Genomic DNA, 18,329 nt, shown 5'->3' with positions numbered 1-18,329 from the left:
GAAATCTGGGATTGTGATGTCTCTGGAGACATCATTGTTCTTCTCTCTCAAGTCTAGGGCTCCACTGGCAGAAGCTTAGCAGCCCATAGTAGTGCAAGTCTGCAATCTCTTTTTGGAAATACTATGAGCCAAGTATGTTTTGAATTCAGAATATTTTAGATTTTAGGAAGGCAGGCAAAATGGTGGGACATATTCTGGATATTGCATACTAACCCCATTAGCATCTCGGGAAGCCCCCCAGAAAAAAAGCACGTTAAGAGCTCAGTAGCAAAAGGTATAAGTAAATAAATGAATACATAAATAAATACGATAAATGATATGTGAGTTCAGGTTATGTGTTTCTGCCCATTAAGCTAAGTTCAAGTCAGGTTTTATAGTCAAATGAATTTAAAAATTCTTTTGGGTTTCAGATATTTTTGGATTTAGGAGCTGAAGATAAGGGTTTATAGACCTAGAATAGCTTCTTTGCATAGCTCTTTCTTGTTTTTCAAATCCTTTTGCCACAATTAGTGTGTCTCAATTAGAGCAGATCCAGTGTTTCTCTTTGAATATAAATAACTTATAACATTCTCTTTACACTCCTGAAATAAAGCACAGAGATAATACAATGTGGCTAAAAGAATAGGTTTTAGAAAAATTGTTATAAAGTCCTAATATGCAAAATAGAAATAAGAGAAATGGATAATAAAAAAATACAATGTAACAACATGTAAGTGTTTAGAATCTGAACCACTAAAAAATGTAACAAAGCAGTCCAGTATCTGTACCTGTGGTTAGAATCATTATGATTGTGGCAGCTGCAAATGTAGAGAAGGTAGTTTATCGGCCACATCTGGAGCAGTGTTCCCAAGGGAACGACTTGCCAAATACTAAACAACCCTTGGAAGATTATAGTATAGATGTATACCACACACACATACACACACATACATACTACATATCATTAGATGTATAACCTACAGAATTTTGTTGACAGCTATTTTCCTACAAAAATTGCTGTTTCTCAAATCACCTAAAAAGAACTTTGCAATTGTACATAAAATGCTCAAGGCCAGATAATTCCAAGCTGGCTTTCCCTCTAAGACGAGTGGCAGGGTATTGGAAATGTTGTGGAATTTGAGCAGTTTGGCACGCCCCGGGACTGCACTGTCCTTCACACCACAAGACAACTCTCACCTTCGGCTCTTCCCACTAAATGTCAGCAGCGCTCTACTCATCATGTTGACAACAAAAGCTGCCCCCACACATTTGCCAAATGCCCTCTGCCTCCCATGAGAACCACTGGCCCGTCTCATCCTGACGACCACCCAGTCAATGTATCTTTTCTCACGTGGTACATGAGGCCACCGAGGAACAGAGAAACTTATCAGGCTGTTATTCCTGACTTTCAAAGCAGGACTCTACCTGACAGACATTCTCACTTCTTGTTCAGCTGTCTCCTCCCTATACAGGCCAGTACTTCGGAGTCTTTAATCTGACTTGCTCCTTCTCATTTTCACATGCTTTTGAGATAAATCTGTTGCCTTGTGCTTTTTCATTTTGTTATTATTTTCTTTGAGACAGAGAGAGAGAGAGAGAACACAAGCAGAGCGAGGGCAGAGAGAAAGGAAGACACAGAATCTGAAGCAGGCTCCAGGCTCTGAGCTGTCAGCACAGAGTCTGACACGGGGCTCGAACCCACGAACAGTGAGATCGTGACCTGAGCCGAAGTCAGATGCTTAACTGACATAGCCACCCAGGTGTTCCTGCCTTGTGCTTTTTCTATCCTCTTCCAGAAAGTATTTAAGTTCTAATGTTACCTGTTCTAGGTTTTTTAGGCAGAGGAAGAGTTATTTCCTGACTGTTAGTTACAAGGAAAATGAGAATTATTTGCATTTTTGAGGTGACATCCTATTCTTGCAGTTCTGCTGTGTTCTGTTTGAAAATAAATGACCTAGCAATTGCCTTGCCACCAAAACAAACAAACAAAACCCCAAAAAACAAAAACAAAAACAAACAAAAAACAGGTCTACCAACAGGAGACTGAGTGGTTCTATTCATTATTTATTCCGGAATGGCAAATTATCTCTAACACTTGGCATCTTAAAACAATGGATATTTGTTATTTCAATAAGTTTCTGGGGTCAGGAATCCAGGAGGAGCTCAGCTGGGTAGTCTGGCTTAGGCTCTCCTCACAAGATTTCAGTAAGGATATAGGCTAGGACCGCATCCTCTGAAGTAAGTGGGTCTGGAGGATTCATTTCCAAGCTCATTCCCATGGTTGCTGGCAGAAGCCCTCAGTTCCTCACCACGTGGGCCTCTCTTGATCATGACATGACGGCTGGCTTCCTCAGCAGAACAAATAATCTGAGAGAGAGAGAGAGAGAGAGAGAGAGAGAGAGAGAGAGAGAGAGAATATGCAGGAAGTCATGCTTGCCTTTTATGACCTAGTCTCCCAGTCACAAACCATCACTTCTGCCTTACTGTGCTTGTCAGAACAGAGTCACCAATTCTAGCGCATACTCAGTTGAGAGGAATTAAGCTTTGTTTCTTGAAAGAAGGAATATCAAGAATTGTAGACATATTTTTTTTTTAAACCAACAGTGGTTATCCCAGTTTTGAGAATCTTATATGGTATTTTGTTTCAATAGGGAAATAATTCCACTCTTGATGTCCCACCCAGAATGCCTCAGGTCCCTTCTCCCAGTTTTGTGCACCCATTCTCCAGTCTCCATTTTACTGCTGAAGGCTAGCACTTGCCATATTTAGAGGTTTGCTCTTGGCCACTGAAATGCTTCACACATATGGAAAACCAGAAACCACATGAAGTCTTTCCATACCTGAGCTGACTGGGATAAAGGTCACAAAGCCCAGCCACTCTACTCTGAGGCAGAATAGCCTCTATGGTGTCATTCCCTTTCCACCACTCCCTCTGAGATCAGGCTAAATCTGGGACTTCATCTAAATTGCACTTGGCTTGGCTTTTTCCTCTTCCCCATTCTGCTTCCCTCTACCCTAGACTGCTTTCTCCTGAGAGATTGTCCTTCATAAATTACTTGCAAGGATTCGGGGTTTACTTCTGATTCACAAAGAACATGTAATATTTTCTTTGCCTAGAGCTTTATAAAAATTTTAAACTCTATATATTTATGTTATGGAAGGCATTTTATTCAGAGCTATATTGTTTGCAAAAAAAAAAAAAAACAGATTCAAGCTAGCTCAAGTGAAAAGTTGTCTAGTTATATAATTTCATAAATATTTGTTGGAAAGATATTTAATATCAGCCTGGAATCACAAGGACGTAATGTAGAAAAGAGATTTTCCATCTCCCAGGGGATATATGACCTCTCCCATCACTGCCTTTCTTGGTGGATCTACTCCATTATTCGATTTTCTCAAATGACTTCTTCAGATTATTTTTCTCAAACACAGTTCGACGCAGCTGTTACCATGCCTCTCTCTATTTCATGAACTCTGTTCCATTACCCATCATCAGTTCCTATTTCTTGCTTTGTTTCATGTTTCGAATTAAGCAAAATTCAAAAAATTCAAACAAAAATCCTGATTGAGGTTAGACTCTGTAAAAGCCAGCCCCATCTAAGGATTCATTAGATGCTGCAGATCAGATTCCCAGGAAGCAAACTCTGAGACAGAGATTTATACAAACATGGCCTATTGACATGTATTCTCAGGATCAAGGCTCTGAGGGACAGATAGAAGCAGAACAGGACAGAGGGACAAGCAAGGCTGTGGTGCAGTCACAATAAAAGCCTCAGCCATACCCTCCAGGAGCTCTGAAGTTGGGATGCCCTTCCCTGCTGACCTGAGCTGGAACCAGGGTCCTGAGCCTTTACTGCCCCATATTACACAGTCAGTGCATACGGAGAGGGGCTGTACTCTTGGAAAGAGTCTCTCCCTTCAGGTAATGACAATTGCCGGGAGACACTGTGCAAACAGCCAGTCAGCAATAACCCCAGCATCCTCAGTCCTCGGGGGGTGCATCTGGGTGCTACACTAAAGCGTCCACCAACACAGATTCAGATCAGATACCCCTTCCGTAGCCCAACCTGAGCGTGCTGGAGCCATGGCCCTCTACACACTCAGCACTCAATTGCTTGTGTGTTGCAAGGTCTGCGGACGAGATGTGAACAGGACCGATCTCTTAGAAGGTCAGTTTAAGTGAGATCTCTTGGAGTGGGGAAAGAACGAAACTGTGGACAATAATGTTAGTGATAGGTCTGATGGAAACTGAGAAAATCGTTTATGAATTACAAGTTATTTGTATATTCTATTTTAGAAGTCATTACATGTATACAACAGTTAGCCTTAAAGCGGAGATCCATAAATTTAGGGGATGGAAGTAAGAGTCATGCAAGATGCGCAAAGTCAGCTTATACCCTCATCATACTATACAAACACACTTGAGTTAAACCCGTGTAAGTCAAAGTATATTGTACTGACCCAAAAAGAAAAGGATCTCTAATGTAAAATAGTGTTTTTGGTGCTTGTTCCTTCAAAACATACTAATGCATATATTTACCTCTGTGAAAATGTAAAGCAAAGTGTTTGTGGAAACTATTTTATAATTCCCTTTACCACCATTTTAAGGTGGCACTTAAAGAAGTGAGGGCAGCATTCCTCCCGGCACAAAAAGCCATGAACGAGACTCACTGTATAAATATTTTGTTCTATGGCACCAGCGTTAACATATCACGGCTACAAAAACAATACTCAGTCATAGTGCCTGAGTTTGGGTGCTGTCTCAAATGTGGTAGCTGAGGTTTAAATGATTATAAACACAGGGGATTCCCTTACACGATGTCTGGAAAGTAGTTTCAATGCGCTTGCCTTCTTGATTCACCTTCCTGGGGAGAAGGAAAAAAAGAGAGAAGCAAATATATGAAACACTTCCATGTGCATGGCCAACGTTCTCCACATCCACTTGGCCGGGCCTCCCTGTATTCTGAGAGCTCGACAGAGCCTGCGTGTCAGTTGAGGTTCTTACTTGCAAACCACAGAATCCTTTCTGACTAGTGTTAAAAAAAAAAAAAAAAAAAGAAAAAGAAAGAATGGAAGGAGAGGGTATCAGGTTGGTCACTAATGCCCTGCAAGGGCCAGAGATTCATGTTCTATGATCTCTTTGTTCTCCTTGACACCTTTTCTCTCTGCAGCTAGTCTGTAGTAGGTGTTACCAATGAACAACAGCAGCAACAACAAAACTATATTTGAGTTATTACCTATGATACTTATTTTAATTTAATTGAATTTGTGATATTAGAGAAAGTGTTGTATGCAAAATCCAAGGGCAAGCTATTTGAAGGATCCCCTCTGTCAGCATGATGCTTTAGTTTACTTATTTATTTTTGCCACATGTTTTTCAGATGAATAGTATCCAGATAAACAGCTGTCTTAAATATATTGTGTAACTTCCAAATTGTTAGATGTCTTACTGGATTAATTTTAAATGAATATTTTCAACAGAATGTATTTCTTGTTACATTTTCTGTTTTCTATGAATATTTTAATGTTTCTTTTGTCTTATAAAATGAAACAGAAAAATGAAAAAGATGGAAAAGTAAAAATAAAATGTTATGTATTTCAAACATGAATCATTGTTATTTTCTCCCTTTCTTTAATCCTTCTTTTTCCCCTCCCTCCCTTCCTTCCTTTCTTCCTTTCTTTCTTCCTTCCTTCCTTCCTTCTTTCCTTCCTTCCTTCCTTCCTTCCTTCCTTCCTTCTTTCCCTCTCTCCTTCCTTCTTTCCTTCCTTCCTTCTTCCTTCCTTCCTTCCTTCCTTCCTTCCTTCCTTCCTTCCTTCCTTCCTTTCTTCCCTTCTTCCTTCCTTAAGTCAGTCAGCCCTTCAATAAAGACTTATTGGTCACCTACTATATACCGGACTGCATGGTCTGTGCCAGGAATCGCATAAACAAATAACTTATTGCCCAGGATATAAAAGGCCTCATAGTCTACTGAAAGAAATGTATATATAATGTGGTATTTCACCATAGATTTTGTTGTAGAGGAAATCTGTTATTTACTCTCCAGAACCAATCCTCCCTTCTTTATGGTAAGAGTAACTTGAACTTATTTTCAGGAACATTCCTTTTCCTGCCTAAGTTTTCAAGTTTGGTTGGAAGTGATATCAATCACAGATCCAAAAACGGACCCTGCTGATTCTATTTCTCTGGCAACAGTTATTGGCATATAGCCAAATGGAGGATGAGGGCAACACAGGGAGGAAATGAAGCTTAGTGATGGACATTGGCGGTATTGCTTACAAACTGAATTAAGACAAAGCTGTGCCTGGAGCCAGAACTATCTTGAGACTTTTTTCCTGTCTTTCCATCGGTCACAATGACAGGTATCAGTAAAGATTATTGCTTCTCCATCAGCATATTTCATCAGCAAGATGCATCAGAGGGATGATGTAAAAGAGTTTCCGGCCAACCCATGATATACTGCAACACAAATGAAAAAGAAGTATTTGGGGGCGCCTGGGTGGCTCTGTTGGTTGAGCGCCGACTTCGGCTCAGGTCATGATCTCGCGGTCTGTGAGTTCGAGCCCCGCGTCAGGCTCTGTGCTGACTGCTCAGAGCCTGGAGCCTGTTTCAGATTCTGTGTCTCCCTCTCTCTGACCCTCCCCTGTTCATGCTCTGTCTCTCTCTGTCTCAAAAATAAACATAAAAAAAAAAATTAAAAAAAAAAAAGAAGTATTTGTCCCTTTGAGCCCGTGAGATTTTGGAATTGCTTATTAAAGCCACATAACCTGGCCAATCTTGACCAATACAAGGTACACAGAGATTGATGATATTTCTGAGGAACAGGGATCAAAAAGCTATTTGCAAGGGGCACCTGGGTGGCTCAGTCAGTTAAGTGTCTGACTCTTGATTTCGGCTCAGGTCAGCATCTCACTGTTCAAGAGTTCAGGCCGAGTGTCGGGCTCCACGCTGACAGGGCGGGGCCTGCTTGGGATTCTCTCTCTCCCTCTCTCTGTCCTTCCCTGGCGCTCTTGTTCTCTCACTCTCTCAAAAATAAATAAATTAATTAATTAATAAACATTCAAAAAAGCTTTTAACCCAGGAAGAGTCTAATTAATGAAGTTCTTATAGAATGCAAAATTACTGCTTTGTAGTACATTTGCCAGTGTTATTAACATGCAAACTGTGTTTATGAAATTTGACATGTATATGTTGCCTTGAGGCCTAGACATTTGCCACAAATTTTTGTTCCTTTGTTTCTTTGGCCTTGACAGCTTGCTGTATTTATTTATTTATTTATTTATTTATTTATTTATTTCCATGATCATGACCTCAAGATCGTCCTTGTGCTACCCGTTTACGGTAATGCTAGCATCCCCTCTCCGTCATCTCTCTAACTGTTGGCAACAGCATTCTGTTCTCCATCTCTATAATTTTGACATTTGGAGATTTATAGTGATGTTTTCAACATTTATTTATGTCTATTTCTTTTTGAGAAAGAGAGAGACAGAGTGCGAGGAGGGGAAGGGCCAAGAGAGGGGGAGACACAGAATCGGAAGCAGGCTCCAGGCTCCGAGCTGTCAGCCCAGAGCCCGACGCGGGGCTTGAACTCATGAACTGCGAGATCATGACTGGAGCAGAAGTTGGACGCTTAAGCAACTGAGCCACCCAGGCGGCCTTTCTTTGTATTTCTTTGTATAGCTTTTTCAGCGGTTGCTGTACAGTTTTTTTCTTCAACTTATCAGTGTCTATTCGTATCAAGATTTTACCAGTGCAGGTGAAGTGTAGAAACTTACCTGTCTTTATATCCCTTTACTACTCCCTCTTATAATAAATTGTCTTAAGTATTCTTTCTATGTGCATTGAGAACCACTTTAGTGTTATAATTTTTGTTTCAGCCATCAAATATAACTTAGAAAACTCAAAAGAAGGACAACTTATGTTACTCATATTTTCACTTTTTCTATTGTTCTTTCTTCCCTGCTCTTCCCAGAATCCTTCTTTTTTAAACATTTTTGTTTTCAGGTTATTTATTTGTTCTGAGAGAGAGAAAGAAAGAGAGAGAGTGGGGGGGAGACAGAGAGAGAGAGAGAGGGAAAGAAAGAATCCCAAGCAGGCTCTATGCTGTCAGCAGGGAGCCTGACACAGGGCCTCATCTCCCAAACATGCAATCATGACCTGAGCCAAAATCAGGAGTCAGACCTTAACCTAACCGACCAAGACACTCAGGTGCCCCCAAGGTTCCTTCTATCATTTTATTTCTGGTTAAAGAATGTTCCCTAGGCATTATTTTTTGGTAGGTGTGTTAGGAATGGTTTTAGTCTTCAGTTTTCCTTAATCTGAGGAAGGAGACTTCCTTCATTTCTGAAGGATATTTTTGCTGAATATAGAATTATGCATGAAGCTCTTTTCTTTCAGCTCTTGAAAAATACTGGGCCACTTTTTTTCTGGTTTCCATACACTTACATTAGAAATCTGCTATCACTCAGTTGTTTTTGCCTTGTATATAACGGATCATTTCTGACTACCTTTAAGACCTCTGTCTTTGTTCTTAACTTTTCAGAAGCTTGACTATGATGTGTCTTGGTATGGATTTCTTTGAATTTATTTGTTTAGCGTTTGCTCAGTTTCTTGAATCTATGGGCTTATGTCTTTTGCCAAATTGGAAATTTTTCAGCAATTTTGTATTCGAGTAACATTTACCTCCACACTCTTTCTCCTCTGCTTCTGGGACTCAGATGATATAAAAGTTAGACTCTTGTTTGTTTGATTGTTTGCTTGTTTTGGGGGGGCGGGGAGAGAGAGAGAGAGAGGAAGAGGGAGAGAGTCCCCAGCAGGTTCCATGCTGTCAGTGCAGAACTTGAATGAGGGGTTCCATCTCACCAATCATGAGATCATGACCTGAGTTGAAATCAAGAGTTGGACGCTTAACTGACTGAGCCACCCAGGAGCCCCTAAAAATTAAACTTTTTATTATATAATCCGATGTCCCTGTTTGCTTGTTTGTTTGTTTGTTTTCAATTGACTTGATCTCTTGCTCAGATTGGGTAATTTCTAATCTTCTAGCGAGGGTTTTATTTCAGGTTTTGCATTTTTAATTCTAAAATTTCAATTTGGTTCTTCCTTATGCCTTCTATTTCTTTGTTCAAATACACTATTTTTACAATTCATTTTAAGCATGTTCATAATTGCTTGCGGAAGTGTTTTTTTATGATGGCTCCTAGAAAATCCTTGTCTGATAACTCCAACATCTGTTCTGTCTGGGTGTTAGTGTCTGCTGATCGTCTTTTCTCATTCAGTTGAGATCTTCCTTGGTATGAGGAGTTTTTTTGTTTTTTTTTTTGTTTTTTTTGTTTGTTTGTTTGTTTGTTTGTTTTTAATATGGACAGTTTTGGTATAATGGTATGAAACTCTGGATTTTATCTAAATCATGTATTTTGGCAGAGCTCTCTTGTTACCTCTTCGTCAAAGGAAGTCGAGCACTGCTTCATTACTGTCAGATGAGAGTGGGAGTCTAGCTTCTCCACCTGGCCTCCATTGACAAAGGAAGCAAGGGCTTCTTCCTACTGCCTGGTGGAGGTGGAGTTCAGGCTTCCTAGTAGGCCTCCATTTATAACACTCTCGCTAGGAGGGAGAGAGTGCTTCAATATTGCTCTTTACATGGTCTCTCCTAACAATGTGGGGGGTGGTTCTGTTACTGCTGAGTTGTGCTGTAAGGCCTGACTTTCCACTAGGCCTCCTGTATACTACCCTATCGAGGATGAAGAAGTATGTGCTTTATTACTACTGGGTGGGGTGGAAATCCAGGCTTCCTACTTAACCTTCTCTTACATCACGCAAGGGGAAGGTTGTCTTGTTATAGCGTGGTGAGGTGGAAATCTAAGACTTCACTCAGGCTTTGTTGAGAGGAGTGGGGGACCACAATTTCTTCTGTGGTGTTTGGTTGGAGCAGAGTGGCTATGTTCTGAAAGTTCTCTGTCTTTCTAGGATGCCCCGTTCCTATTCCTTTGGTGGGAGAGCAGGCTTTTCTTGGACCTTCTCCGGGCTTTCTTTGTCTGACCCTATTGGCATTTCCATATTGTCTGTTTCTCCAGTATCTCATCTACCCAGTGGTATACTAGACACAAAGAAAACCCAGGGCATGCACCACTGTGTCATTTTTCAGATCCTGAGGTCTCTATCTATTCTGCCTTCTTCTTTCCACCTTTCAGAGCATTCTTATGCTTGTTTTATAAACAATACCAAGTGTTATTACCTGTACTTACTGAGAAGAATAGAGAAATACCTGTACTCCATCTTTCCAGAAGCAGAAGGCCAGAAAAAAATTTTAATAACACTGGTAACATCTTAATTTAATTACGATTACTATTTCTTCTTTAAAATTCTTTTAATGTTTATTTATTTTTGAAGGAACGAGATACAGAGTGTGAGCAGAGGAGAAACAGAGAGAGAAGGAGACACAGAATCTGAAGCAGGCTCCAGTCTCTGAGCTGTCAGCACGGAGACCCACACCGGGCTCAAACCCACAAACCGTGAGATCATGACCTGAGCCAAAGTTGGACGCTTAACTGACTGAGCCACCCAGATGGCCCATGATTAATATTTCTTCTTATTTTATGCCAATTACTATTTGAGTTTGAATAATTATCTAATATATTTCTTATAATTTGGAGAATCAACTTAGATCATTCAGTCAAAGAACCAAGGGTCTTACTGCCCTGTGATACTTAATTTTAATGCATTTCACTGAAAAAGAAAATTGTGATCTCACTCAACGCATTTTATTTGAGGCAGTGTTTGACTATTTTAAGTTCTCTAACACTCTCCTAAGAGTGATTTACAAAGAGTCTAGCTTCATTCCAGCTAACCATGAGATGATGATCTAGAAAACAATTCCTAATTTTTGATATGGGGCTACTTTCAGAATTCTACCCGTTGGTCAGTTTAATTCAATTTGAGAATAAATCCAGCTCACAGGTCTATTGCAAGTCTTTGAGTGCATAGACTTCTTCTTAATTTTCTTTGGTTATAATCAGTTGTGCTTACTACCCTAATTCCATCTAAATTAGCCTTACAAATGGGGAGTGCAAGATGTAGTTTTACAAAAACTAAGCCAAAAGTAAGTTGGCGCAGATATAATGAGCGTGATGTTAGCACTTGGACAACGAGGGTCATGAGAATTATAGAAGAAACAAATGGAACGACTTGTAATAGTATTAACTTGTCTTGGGAGAAACTGACTTCATGATTCATTTTCAGAACCTTGTTTCTAACATTCATGTAAGCTTTTATGAAAGAAACTTATACATTTGCACTTTATTTTTACTACCAGAGTAGAGTCATCTTCGAGGTAAGTTAGATTTTTAATTTTCTAGCAAACTGAATCTGTTTCCTTTTATTAATGTTACAGTAAACTGTTTACCAGACACTAAGCTCCCAGAAGATCTCCTGATAAAATGCACATGGAAAAAGAAAGAAATACACCATATTTGGTTGGAGTAATAAAAGTGGGAGAAAATCCAATGACTTGTTTTCAAAAAGCATTTTAATAAGAAATGTATTTTACTTGTTACAGGATTCCATTAAAATATGGTTGCCGATTCTTGAGTGAATTAGTATTAAGTCCTAACTACATATTACCTACCGCTTATTCAACAAATGCACAGCAATGTCCTATAACAGGCAAAGCACTGTGTTATTATGTACAATGTGGGGTAGGGACAGAGACATACAGAAAATGACCCACACTTCCTACACTGCCTTGAAAGAAAATGCTGAGTCTGGTTCAAGAGGCAAAATATACACTCTTGAAAATGATGATAAATGAAAAAAATTGTAATGTCAAATGAATTGTAATAGCCAAATGCTGGAACACCTGCTGGATGAAATAGAAAATTCAGAGGAAACTGAATTGATTGGGAGGTTAGAGTGACAGCATAAATGGAAAGCAACACAAGCAGTGCAAGCAACACTGAAGAAGTGATAAAGCATAAAGCACTATAGGTCCCAACACTGGGCCATGAAGAGTGAAAGGTACTATGGAATGGATAATGGAAAACCAGAAGGAATGAACACTGTAAGAAGAGATGTTCTATAGAGGGGTGGAAGGAAGGGAAAAGTGACTTGGAGTCAGATTTCATACTTTGAAAGCTTTGGAAATTTGGTGGAGGAGTTTCTACATTATTTTTGAGATCAGAAGAAAGCTTAACAAACTCTGATGAAAAGCATATATGTGATCCAAGTGTTATTTTAGGAGGTTACATTCTGCAAAAGTTATTCTATGTATGGGGAAAGTGGAAGATGCACCATTCAAAGATTAAGATGGCAAAATAAGTTTTGAACTCATCAAGCCTATTTATCACATTAGAAATAAAATGGAATTGTAATTATGAAAGGAAGCAAAGATCTGGGTTCTCAATTGTATGCAGGCAGGAAAGATGGAAGGAATAGAGGGATGGAAGGGCCAGGGATCAGGAAGAGTCAACAAGTATTCTAAGCATCATTTGTTGTTATGGTTGGAAACCAACTTATACGTTGTTTAAAATGTTTGATGAAAAAAAATGGAGGTTGCCTTTGTATAATACTTATTCAAGATATTGTCAAAGGAAAGACTTAGAGAAAGAAGATGATTGTAAGAGACAGTGAAGGTCAGTAAATGTGTTGGTCAAGTGAAGGGGGAGGGCAGATAAAGCAGAGAAAAGGGAGTTGTTTAATGGGAATAATTGAACGAAGGGATAGACGCTAATGAGAGAGGAGAAAACCGAGAGATGTAGGATCAACATCCTGGGGTAGGTAAATGGATAGGATTGGGAGCAGAGATGGCCATTGGAAAAGACACATATAAACTTGTCCTCCGACATAGGAGAGAATGAAGAGAAGATGGGTATGAAGACATCTTGAGAAGCAGTTTGTGTAATGGTCAACTGTCACAGATTTGGGACTTGAGTTCACTTTCTTTCCAGTTCTGCAACTTTAGGAAAAGACCTCTCTTTCTAAATTTCAGAGCTTCCCAAAGCTGGAGATACTAGTAATACCTATCTGGTTGGGTTCTGTAAGGAATAAGTAAGATAAGTTATATAAAACATTAGCATAGGGGCATCTGGGTGGCTCAGTTGGTTGAGCATATGACTTTGGCTCAGGTCATGATCTCACAGTCTGTGAGTTTGAGCCCCGCGTTGTGCTCTGTGCTGACAGCTCCGAGCCTGGAGCCTGCTTCAGATTCTGTGTCTCCCTCTCTCTCTGCCCCTCTCCTGCTCTTGCTCTGTCTCTCTTTCTCTGTCAAAAATAAATAAACATTAAAAAAATTTTTTTTCTTAAAAAAATAAAATAATTAGCATAATATCTGGCACATTGCAACCTACTAAATGATAATATTGTTATTTCAGATGTTCATTTTGAGGTGGAGATGGGCTCATGAAACTTTTTGCTTGAAATAGTATACAGATAATTTAGCTATTTCAGCCAACTTGTTTTCTTTTACCCTCAGGGCTCTACTCAGAAAGTTAATCCACCCAGAGAACATTTGCATTCTAATAAAGGCCTTCAAGCCCTGGAGGAGAAGATGGAAGAGAAAAGGAGCTTTTCTGCTCCTCAAGTAACATCCTATAAATGAACATTTTTATGCCTGTGTTTGTATAAACTGGTCCTGCTCTGTACCACATTTGTAATAGGATTTTTGAAAAATATTCCAGTTAGTTTCACCTAAAGACATATTTAATAATATGTTTAGCTTTAAATCATTTATAAATTCCCTTAAAGTCACAGAGCACTTGTCGGGTCGGATTTCATTACAACATAGGATTAAACTCCCCGAATACTGGGCCACTGAACAGAGCACCGGTCACTTCTTTTCTCAGTTTGCGTTTCCGGATGAGCGTGTTCTCAAACCCTGCCTTGTGAATGCACCTATGTTGTGGTGATAGAATTCTCCAGAAGATTATATTTTGTAAAAAAGTAAGATAAATCAGAGAATGATTTATACATTTGATTGGTGCTCTTATGGTTTTGAATTAGTAAAAATCAACACCAAAGATTATTTGTGAGAAAGAAATATTGGCCAAATTGGTATATATGTTGGGAGCTTAAGCTCTTTTCATTTTAAATATTTTTATTTATTGGGGCACCTGGGTGGCTCAGTCAGTTAAGTGTCCGACTTTGGCTCAGGTACTGATCTCACCGTTCTCGACTTGAAGCCCTGCATCAGGCTCTGTGCTGACAGCTCAGACCCTGGAGCCCGCTTTGGATTCTGTGTCTTCCTCTCTCTCTGCCCCTCCATCACTCATGCTCTGTCTCTCTCTGTCTCTGTTTCTCTCTCTCAAAAATAAATAAACATAAAAAATTATAAATATCTTATTTCTTTGTTTATTTATTTATTTATTTATTTATTTATTTATTTATTTATTAAAGCACGAGAACTGGGGAACAGCAGAGAGAGATAATCCCAAGCGGGTTTTGTGCTGTCCGAACAGAGACTGATGAGGGGCTCAATCTCGATCCGGTGAACCATGAGATCATGACCTGAGTCAAAATTAAGAGTTGGACACTTAACCAAATGAGTCACCCAGGTGCTTCTAAGCTCTTTTTATAGTATTCATTCATTAGTATATGCATATATATTATTTTATAACCATGTACCTATTTGTGGTAAGATGGTAAATACTGGAGAACATTCATGTTATACTTTGTGAGTTCAAAAAGTTTTTTTGATATGTAAAATAAAGGTTTTGGATTGGGTTTGGAACTTAAGTGCAAGTTGTGCTCTCCTTGGACCCAAATAACTGAAAGTTTATTTTTGGCCCTACTTACAGCATGGGAATTGAAGCCTAGTATCCAGAAATCTCAATGAAAACAATAAATATTCGGCAGAATATTCAATCAGAAGTTAAAAACTAAATTGCATATATATGCATTCTTCTATGGGAGTTCAATTTAGAAAGTGGAAAATTCTGTGAATTATTATATCGTATAAAAACAAATTCATTTACTTCTCTGCATCTTAGGGCAGAGTTTTGCAATTAAGACAAGTGAAAACACAGAGAATTTGGCACAGTCACTACCAAGAACCAGGTAATGATGGTGTACTTGATGAATGAGCTCACACCTGGTTCATATCCATAGCTAGACTCACCAGTCATGACTGCTTCTGTGATCCTGCAAATGCCACAGGTTTAAACTGAAACATGGAACACATCTTATTCCTCAGTGATAACAGATCAATTACCATCAAAGGCAAGACTGGCATTTTGATGGCAATATTTCATATGCTGCTTCTCCCTGAAGCACAGAAATCCAAGTGTAGATTAAAAAAAAAAAAAAAAACCACCTCATTTGGCATCTTCCTCTTTCTTTTGCAATCTGGTTTTTAAAGAATTTGTTAATATGAAGATTTTGTTTCCAAAAATAAAAAAATATCAACCTAGTTTATTCTTTTCTGAAAGAAATGTTAGCTATAATAATTAAGATACTTCTGTGTTCATTTTTCATTTTGGCTCTTATAAACTAAATTATCTCTCTGATCAGCAGTTTCTTAAGCTTGCCAAATATATGGCTCTCTATTGATTACATAATTTAAAATAAATAAGCCTGATTTTCTCATTAAATTACTTCCTTTTTTGTGTGTGTGTGAATGTTTTTGAAAATGACACTAAATTTTCCAGCCAGGAAAATATTATCCACAAATTTCTCCATTTACTAGATATTCTGGGACTGGAAGAATATTGCAGGTCTGGTTCCCTGAAGTGCAAATTAGGAGATGGAGATTAGTGGGCAGTTTATTAGGGAGTGTTTTTCAGGTTCAACACCTATGTGGGAAGGAAAGGAAGCATGGCCTGCCCAAGGGAGAAGATGGGCTGTAAGACAGTATTAAGGAATGGGTCGTCCTACTCTGTGAGAAGCTCTGCAGCTGGGATGGCCCCTCAGAGTGATAGACTAGGCAGTTAGCTAGATGTAAGATAGAACCAGTGCTTTCCAATTGGTAAAAGGGCAGAGGCCAGGTTCCCAACAGCTGGGACGGACTCCAGGGGATACACAGGTCTTCTTCCCTGTAGACCATTGCCCTACAGTAACCTATAGCTTCATTATAATACATTTACCCTGTGGTCCCCCCCGCCTCCAACAGAGAAAGGCTGCCATGACAGTTCTGACCATATAGACCATATAGAACCAACCATCCTGTAGAAGGACTCTTCAGATGATTGGCTGCAACCTTGGTCAGAAACTGCCCTAACCAAGACCCATAACCTATTCAAACATAAAAAGAAAAGACAACCTTGACCTCTGGTGCAGCTGCCACCACTGGACCTGCTTGCTCTTCCATCTGGAGGGTGTATTTTGCTTAAACTTCTATTAAACCCTTGCTTGCTTAACAGGTTGTCTTTGAATTCTTTCCTGGCCAACTCAAGAACTGCTGCCAGGGAACAGGACATGACGTTGACAGGAGTAGTCCTACATTGGGACACTGTAGGTGCCAGGCTGATATTATCCTGCACTGAACAGTCATTGGATGTAGGCTGCCCCCAGAAAGTAGGCATAGCCTCCCTCATCATGAGGCAATTTCTGGAGACAGCTGATAGCTATGGACCGGAAACTGGCTTTACTCCCAGAAGTGGAGGAATGGGGTAGAGGGGCTGCCTAGAGCATCCTGGTATCCACAATAAAGAATTAGTGCCATTAAAAAATGTGTACCCTCAAGGATTCCAAGCGCTGTCATCATCTTAGAAAAATGAATGTAGTAAAGTTTGTGTTAAAAAAGTATCAATGGTTAAAAAAGTGAAAATTGCGTAAATTATGATAATTATTGAGATTATCATAAATTCTCCCTCTCAGACAGATTTATTGTATTAGTTGTATTCTCAACCCACCTTCCTCTAGCCTTCTTTTTTCAAAACAGTTTCTGGAAGCAAAGTTATATAGAAAAGCAACATGGACTTTAGAGTTAGATTTGACAGTGTCCACTCTTAGGTTTCACCACTCACTTGGTGTTCAGTCTTGGACAATAACATCCTGGAACCTCTGTTTCCTTATTTTTACAAATGAGTCCAATCGTGGGAGGAAAATTAAGTGAGATGGCATTTTTATTGGAGTCCACCTTAATGCTTTTGATTTAGATGCAGCTAAGAGTTTGTTTTTTTATTTTTCCTGACTATTACAAAAGTAAACCCACCGCATTAACAATTAATATAAATATTAGGAATTTTGTATTCTGTTGTTAACTTAGAGATTATTCTTCCATTTCTGGTAATAGCATTCTTCTCCTTCGGTGAAGTTAGCGTATCCAAAAAGAAATTGTAGTCCACAGGTAGAGAGTTTAATTAATGGTGCCAAATGTACTGGTGACTTTCACCACACTGAAAAATTAACTTTCAAAATAGTTGGTTAGAAAACAACATTTGCAGAAAAATATATATACATATATAATATATAAAAATGTGTATATATATACATACATATATATACACACGTATATACATATATACATATATATACATATATACACATACATATATACACACATACATATACATATATACATATATATACATATACATTCATATATATACATACATATATATGTATATATATATATACATTCATATATATATGTATATATATACATACACACACACACACACACACATATATATATATATATATATACATATATACAGCTGACTATTTTATCAATCTTTTTTATGGTCACTAAATTTTCTACCTCTCCCAATTAATATGTAAACTCTCAAAAACTTCAGAAAAATAAAATGAATTTATTTCAAAATTATTTACCAAACTAAAAGTATTCTCTCAGAAGAACTGTTAACGTTCTATTTTTAAATACTCACACTGTCCACAAGAAGGGGTGAGATAGCTAGAAATAATGTCACCTCAAGGGAGAATGACAGCAGTGGTGGCTTGTCTTTAGTTGTTAGAACTCCATATTTTCTTTTACCTTTTTAAGTTCTGATACTTAATTCCCTCTTGCTGTTTTATGGCTTGGCAATATGATCTGTCTTTCTTTTCCTCATTTACTAAGATACATCTTTCTCCTCTCCCTCAGTCTTTCAATTTCTTTTTTACCCAATATGTCCTATATCTGAATCTAACAAAACCATTCAGTTGGACAGTGAGGAACCTATACCCGACTTAATGGGCTAATCCTGTGTGGAGAGGATGTGCACACGTTAACTCGGCATCCCTTGATGGGAATTTGTGGGAAAAGAAATCAGGTGGGTGATGGAAGCTGGATTGTGAAAGGTCTTGTATCAAGTGCTGAAGAGTTTTAGACTTTTTTTCTTTGTGTGATGGAGCCAGTTAAAATTTTTTGAGCCAGGAAATAGAATGATTAAATTAAGAATAATTAAAGATATAATCATAGTAG

Source organism: Panthera onca, chromosome B1, assembly GCF_046562875.1.
Source record: "Panthera onca isolate mPanOnc1 chromosome B1, mPanOnc1 haplotype 2, whole genome shotgun sequence".
Taxonomy (NCBI): Eukaryota; Metazoa; Chordata; class Mammalia; order Carnivora; family Felidae; genus Panthera; species Panthera onca.
Note: the sequence above shows the minus strand (reverse complement) of the source record.